Source organism: Hyla sarda, unplaced genomic scaffold (genome assembly GCF_029499605.1).
Source record: "Hyla sarda isolate aHylSar1 unplaced genomic scaffold, aHylSar1.hap1 scaffold_22, whole genome shotgun sequence".
NCBI classification, from domain to species: Eukaryota; Metazoa; Chordata; class Amphibia; order Anura; family Hylidae; genus Hyla; species Hyla sarda.
The window spans coordinates 1073986-1081937 of record NW_026608872.1 but is presented as its reverse complement, the minus strand read 5'-3'; positions in this window follow the sequence as shown (position 1 = coordinate 1081937).

The window sequence follows — 7952 nt, the reverse complement described above, 5'->3', positions numbered from 1 at the left end:
ATTTGTAATAACTCTGGTAAAGACCAGCGGCAGAAAGCCAGACCCTGCTGTAGTGTATATACAAGCCGGTATCTGGGGTTATAAAACAGTTAATGTGTGTATTTCTACTCCCTATGGTACCATAAGTCATAAGGTTGCAATTGAGCCTACCTAAGAGTATGAAGCAGTGCTGGGGAAGGATTTTCCATTTTTTCCGCAGCTGTGGGAAGATAGTCAGGTGACTAGAGCAGGAACACCTGATAGGCTCACAACACTTGATTTACACCACATAGCAGGGGACAGTAACTCCACAGAGGCTGAGGACGGGGAGTGTCAGCAGACCCTAGGTATATCTCAGGTGGGAGTGTGCCAGACCACTAGGGGAGCTGAAGAACAGTCCGCGAGTCAAGATAAAGAGGTGACTGGAAAAGAAGCTACAGAGATGGCTGTGGAGAAACCAAAACTCCGGAAAAGAGTACCGGTGGAGCTGGGGGGCTGCACTTACGGTCACAGACAGAGTCCTAAGGGGAAAAAGATGTGGTGTCTGAACTAGAGAGAGGTCGTAACCAGGAAGGTCGAACCACTGGACCACATATTGTTGCAGACCCAGGAGCCCTACTAGTTTTTTCCAGGCCATGAAGAGACTGTGACAAGACAAAAGAAAAGTCAAGGCCAAGGAGCCAAGAGACAGTTCAGAGGAACTGTTTGGGAATCACCCGGATTCGCTGGTGCCCAGAGTCATTGAACAAACTTACCACAAAGGGATTGCCAGTCCGACGGGAGTGTTTAGCAAGAGTATCCTGAGTTGCCAACGTGGTGGGAGAGGAAGAGGGCCAGGTGTCAGTGGCACCTGTTGTTGATGATAATAATGAGGCACAAGTGGCCACAACCCCGAAAAAGGGGGAGACTTCATCTAGAGATGGAGAAGAGCTGGGTCGAGTGTCTGACAGAGGACCAGAGGATGTCTCAAGGTCTAACAGCGAGAGTGAGGAGACCGCTGTCAGTAAAAGGTCTCGGAAAAGACGAGCTGGCCTTGAAAAAAAACTGGAGCAGATCCAGAATCTGGAAGAAACCCTGCAGATGGTTTCTGTGAAGTTGATGGAAAAAGAAAAAGAGGTACATTGCTTGACAGAGGAGAAGGACAAATCACTTGCTGACTTTAAGAAAGAGCAAGAAGCGAGGCTTCAGCTGGAAAAAGTCATGGATCACCACAGAAGTGAGTTTGTGGCTCTGCAGGATGAACTGTCCCTCTCCCATGGTCTTGTGACCAGCAAGGAGAGTGAAGTGGAGAGTCTGGCCAAGCGGATGTCATTCCAGGAAGAAGAAGTGAGTCTTCTACATGGTGCATATCAGGCTCTGTGGAGTGATCACAAGGCTAGGCTGGTAGCCATGAAAAAAATAGAAAAAACGAAGAATGAAATGAAGATGGAAGTTGAGGCTCTTGCCAGCAATCTGGAGAAAGTCTCTAAAGCTAAGAGACAACTTGAGGAGGAAGTCAAGGCGAAGAATGCCCTTGCACATGCTCTTCAATCTGCTCGTCATGACAATGACTTGCTCCGTGAGCAGTATGAGGAGGCCCTGAAACAAGTTGAGACTCTGAAACATGAAAACAAGAACTTGCAACAGGAGATCTCAGATCTATCTGAACAGATTGGTGAGAGTGGAAAATGTATCAATGAGTTAGAGAAAACCAAGAAACAGTTGCTGGGCAGTGAGAAGATGAACTCTGCTAAACTCAAGAGTGAGCAGCTGAAATATATAAAGCTGGAAGATGACATGAAGATCTTAAAAGAGAGCCTGGAAATGCAGAACGAAATGCGCAGAAGGTCCCACGTAGCTGCCTTGGTTTTGCTGGGAGCACCACTCTACGAGCAGGTGGCTGTTCTGGCGGACAATGAACAGTTGAGGAAACAATTGCTGTCTTCGGAAGATACTGTCAGGGACTTGAGAGAGTTACTTGACAGTGAGAGGATGAAGTCCGCTAAGCTCCAGTGTAAGCAGCGAAAATGTGAGAAAAAGGAAGAGGACCAGGAAGTCCTAAAAGAGAGCAGAGACCAAGCTATGGGGGAATTGGCTCAAGAAAGGCTTCTGGGGCAGAAGTTACGGGATACAGGGATGCTTTCTCTGAAGCCTGGTAAAAAGTCCTCTAATGCTAAGATTGAGGTGAAGCCCTGTAAGAAGTCCCCTGAAGCTAGGACTGAGCAGAAACCTGGTGTGAAATCCTCTGAAGTGGAGACTAAGGAGGAGTCAGGCGGGAAATCCTCTGAACCTGAGCAGACCAAAAATTCTGAAGGTAATGCTGAGACAGAGAAATCTTCTGAAGCAGAAGCTAAACCAGAGTCAACCTCAAAAGCTATGAGTAAAGAGAATGGCACAACTGAAGCTACAGGTGAAGAGAAGAGTAAGCCTGAAGAAGTTGCAGAGAAGAGCCAAACAGTAGGAGAAGCTGATTCTAGACAAGAATCTGAAGGAGCCAAAGACTCTGAAGCCAAACATGAGGAAGCTGGTGCCACTGAAGAGAAAGCTGGAAGGGATGAGGTGAAACCATGTGAGAAATGCACTGAAGTCAAAACTGTGGTGAAACCAGGTGGGAAGTACTCTATAGTTGAAACTGAGATGGACCCGTGTCAGAGGTCCTCTGAAGCTACAGAGAACAAGACAGTGGTTGGTGAAGCCACTGAGACCGAAAGATTCTCTGAAGCAGAGGCAGAGGTCTGGCAAGCCAGAAGAAGACAAAGGTTAGAAGCATCGGTCCTCTCTCTCCTTAATTTCAAGAACCCTGCCCACACCAGGGTGAAGAACCTAGTACTGGAGAGGTGTGACCGAGAGACTTGCAATTGGTGGCTGGTAAAAATCCGGAAAAAAAAAGTCAAGGACTTCAGAGACTGAGGGACAAAAGTTGACCAAGGAAAAGAAAAGGAAGTTGGACTCTGCCTTTTGAATAAAAGAGCTCCTTCCCGGTGGTCTGAGCAGAGGGGAGGGGGGGGGGATTTGTGGCAGTGTGGCAAGGGAAAGGCTGTATTTCCCTCGCTAACTCTGGAGCATGCTCCACCTGTGGACTGATTAATGAGGTATCAGGAAGGGGAAGTGTGTGTAAAAGAAAAGGAATCAGAATAGTTGGGGCTCTCCCTTGGAAACAGTATGCTGGCTGTTAGAGGGGGAGACACACAGACCCTGTTTAGGTAACACGTAGAAGGCGCTACGAGTGGTCCAAGAAGTGGTGTGAACTGTGAGTAACAGGTTGCAGGAGACACATGTTTAACTGGCTGAGGGAAGCTCACCAGTTCGTAGTCAGGGCATGCTGACATGTGTAGTCAGTGACCAGACTGTCTAGGACTTTATTTTGTTCCTGTCTATGTTTTGTTTTACCTGCAACCTGTGGAAATAAATCTGGCGAGGAGCCAGACTTGTATGCGGAACTGTGGTCTCTGGTGTTATTGTGAGGAACGTGTCACGTGGCAAGTGACCAGGACGATCCCAGAGCTAATCCCCAAGGAGGAATCATCACAATATCTATATATATATATATATATATATATATATATAGAGAGAGAGAGAGAGAGAGAGAGAGAGAGAGACAAAGAGAGAGAGAGATAGATAGATACACATATGTGTCACGATTCGGCTGGCAGGAGGTGGATCCTCTGTGCCAGAGAGGGATTGGCGTGGACCGTGCTGGTGGACCGGTTCTAAGTTGCTACTGGTATTCACCAGAGCCCGCCGCAAAGCGGGATGGTCTTGCAGCGGCGGTAGCAACCAGGTCGTATCCACCAGCAACGGCTCAACCTCTCTGACTGCTGAAGATAGGCGCGGTACAAGGGAGTAGACAAGAGCAAGGTCGGACGTAGCAGAAGGTCGGGGCAGGCAGCAAGGATCGTAGTCAGGGGCAACGGCAGGAGGTCTGGAACACAGGCTAGGAACACACAAGGAAACGCTTTCACTGGCACAAAGGCAACAAGATCCGGCGAGGGAGTGCAGGGGAAGTGAGGTATAAATAGGGAGTGCACAGGTGAACACACTAATTAAGCCAACTGCGCCAATCAGTGGCGCAGTGGCCCTTTAAATCGCAGAGACCCGGCGCACGCGCGCCCTAAGGAGCGGGGCCGCGCGCGCCGGGACAAGACCGACGGAGAGCGAATCAGGTACGGGAGCCGGGGTGCGCATCGCGAGCGGGCGCCTCCCGCATCGCGAATCGCATCCCGGCTGGGAGAGGTATCGCAGCACACCCGGTCAGCAGGTCTGACCGGGGCGCTGCAATTGCGAGGATGTTGCGAGCGCTCCGGGGAGGAGCGGGGACCCGGAGCGCTCGGCGTAACAGTACCCCCCCTTGGGTCTCCCCCTCTTCTTGGAGCCTGAGAACCTGAGGACCAGACTTTTGTCTAGGATGTTGTCCTCAGGTTCCCAGGATCTCTCTTCTGGACCACAGCCTTCCCAATCCACCCAAAAATTTTTTTTCCCTCTGACCGTCTTGGAGGCCAGTATCTCCTTCACGGAGAAGACGTCAGAAGAACCGGAAACAGGAGTGGGAGAAACAAGTTTGGGAGAGAAACGGTTGATGATGAGTGGTTTAAGGAGAGAGACATGGAAGGCATTGGGAATACGAAGAGAAGGAGGAAGAAGGAGTTTGTAAGAGACAGGATTAATCTGGCACAAGACTTTGAAAGGACCAAGATAGCCATACCTTGTCTCCGGGAGCAAAAATGGGGGGAGTTCTTCTTTACTTATCGGCAAACCTTTTCATGCGGAATGAAGCCTGTAAAAGAGAATTTTGGGTCTCTTTCCATATGGTGGAAAGATCACGAGTCACTTCATCCACAGCGGGCAAACCAGAGGGCAAGGGAGTAGGGAGGGGGGGAAGAGGGTGACGGCCGTACACCACAAAAAATGGGGACTTAGCAGAAGATTCAGAGACTCTGAAGTTGTATGAGAATTCGGCCCATGGTAGAAGGTCTGCCCAGTCATCCTGGCGGGAGGAAACAAAATGCCGTAAATAGTCACCCAGGACCTGGTTAATTCTTTCTACTTGCCCATTGGATTGGGGATGATAAGAAGAAGAGAAGTTTAATTTAATCTTGAGCTGTTTACAGAGGGCCCTCCAGAATTTAGACACGAATTGGACGCCTCTATCCGAGACGATCTGCGTGGGCAAACCGTGAAGACGAAAAATGTGTACAAAAAATTTTTTGCCAACTGAGGCGCTGAAGGAAGACCAGGAAGAGGAATAAAATGTGCCATCTTGGAAAATCGATCAACGACCACCCAAACAACAGTGTTGCCACGGGATGGGGGTAAGTCTGTAATAAAGTCCATACCAATCAGTGACCAAGGCTGTTCGGGGACAGGCAGAGGATGAAGGAGACCAGCAGGCTTCTGGCGAGGAGTCTTATCCCGGGCACAGACAGTACAGGCCCGCACAAAATCAACAACATCCGTCTCCAGAGTCGGCCACCAATAGAAACGAGAGATGAGTTGCAAGGACTTTTTGATGCCCGCATGGCCTGCGAGGTGGGAGGAGTGTCCCCATTTGAGAATCCCGAGACGTTGGCGTGGAGAAACTAAGGTCTTCCCTGGAGGAGTTTGCCTGATGGAGGCTGGAGAAGTGGAGATCAGACAGTCAGGAGGAATGATGTGTTGCGGAGAGACCTCTACTTCCGAGGCATCCGAGGAACGAGAGAGGGCATCGGCCCTAATGTTCTTGTCGGCAGGGCGAAAATGAATTTCAAAGTTAAAACGGGCAAAGAACAACGACCACCTGGCCTGGTGAGGGTTCAGCCGTTGGGCAGACTGGAGATAGGAGAGATTCTTGTGATCGGTGTAAATGATAACTGGAAATTTTGATCCCTCCAGCAGATGCCTCCATTCCTCAAGCGCCAATTTAATGGCCAGTAGTTCTCGATCCCCGATGGAGTAGTTTCTCTCCGCCGGAGAGAAGGTCCTAGAAAAAAAACCACAAGTAACAGCATGCCCGGAAGAATTTTTTTGTAGAAGGACCGCTCCAGCTCCCACTGAGGAGGCATCTACCTCCAATAGGAAGGGTTTAGATGGGTCAGGTCTGGAGAGCACGGGAGCAGAAGAAAAGGCAGACTTGAGCCGTTTAAATGCGTCTTCCGCTTGGGGAGACCAGGACTTGGGATTGGCATTTTTCTTGGTTAAAGCCACGATAGGAGCCACAATAGTGGAAAAGTGTGGAATAAATTGTCTGTAATAATTGGCGAACCCCAAAAAACGTTGGATAGCACGGAGTCCGGAGGGGCGTGGCCAATCTAAGACGGCAGAGAGTTTATCTGGGTCCATTTGTAATCCCTGGCCAGAGACCAAGTATCCTAGGAAAGGAAGAGATTGACATTCAAACAGACATTTCTCCATTTTGGCATAAAGTTGATTGTCTCGAAGTCTCTGAAGAACCATGCGGACATGCTGGCGGTGTTCTTCTAAGTTGGCAGAAAAAATCAGAATATCGTCCAGATAAACAACAACACAGGAATATAAGAGATCACGAAAAATTTCATTAACAAAGTCTTGGAAGACGGCAGGGGCGTTGCACAGGCCAAAGGGCATGACCAGATACTCAAAGTGTCCATCTCTGGTGTTAAATGCAGTCTTCCATTCGTCCCCCTCCCTGATGCGGATGAGATTATAAGCACCTCTTAAGTCCAGTTTGGTAAAGATGTGGGCACCTTGAAGGCGATCAAAGAGTTCTGAGATAAGAGGTAGGGGGTAGCGGTTCTTTACCGTGATTTTATTAAGTCCGCGGTAATCAATGCAAGGACGTAGGGAGCCATCTTTTTTGGACACAAAAAAAAAATCCAGCTCCGGCAGGAGAGGAGGATTTGCGGATAAACCCCTTTTTTAAATTTTCCTGGATGTATTCAGACATAGCAAGAGTCTCTGGAGCGGACAGAGGATAAATTCTGCCCCGGGGTGGAGTAGTACCCGGGAGGAGGTCAATAGGACAGTCATAAGGCCTGTGAGGAGGTAAAGTCTCAGCTTGCTTTTTGCAAAACACGTCAGCATAGTCCATATAAGCCTTAGGAAGACCGGTTACAGGGGGAACCACAGGGTCACGGCAGGGAGTACTGGGAACCGGTTTAAGACAGTCTTTGAAACAAGAAGTACCCCAGCTCTTGATTTCTCCTGTGGACCAATCAAGGGTTGGGGAATGGCGTTGAAGCCACGGTAATCCAAGAAGAATTTCGGAAGTGCAATTGGAGAGGACCAAAAACTAAATTTTTTCGTGATGAGGTCCGATGCACATTAGGAGGGGTTCCGTGCGGTAACGCACGGTACAGTCCAATCTTTCATTGTTAACACAATTGATGTAGAGGGGTCTGGCGAGACTGGTCACCGGGATGTTGAACCTGTTGATGAGAGAGGCCAAAATAAAATTTCCTGCAGATCCGGAATCCAAGAAGGCCATAGTAGAGAAGGAGAAGGTAGAGGAAGATATCCGCACAGGCACAGTAAGGCGTGGAGAAGCAGAGTTGACATCAAGAACTGTCTCACCTTTGTGCGGAGTCAGCGTACGTCTTTCCAGGCGGGGAGGACGGATAGGACAATCCTTCAGGAAGTGTTCGGTACCGGCACAGTACAGGCACAGATTCTCCATGCGGCGTCGTGTCCTCTCTTGAGGTGTCAAGCGAGACCGGTCAACTTGCATAGCCTCCACGGCGGGAGGCACAGGAACGGATTGCAGAGGACCAGAGGAGAGAGGAGCCGGGGAGAAAAAACGCCTTGTGCGAACAAAGTCCATATCCTGGCGGAGCTCCTGACGCCTTTCAGAAAAACGCATGTCAATGCGGGTGGCCAGATGAATAAGTTCATGCAGGTTAGCAGGAATTTCTCGTGCGGCCAGAACATCTTTAATGTTGCTGGATAGGCCTTTTTTAAAGGTCGCGCAGAGGGCCTCATTATTCCAGGATAATTCGGAGGCAAGGGTACGGAATTGGATGGCGTACTCGCCAACAGAAGAATTA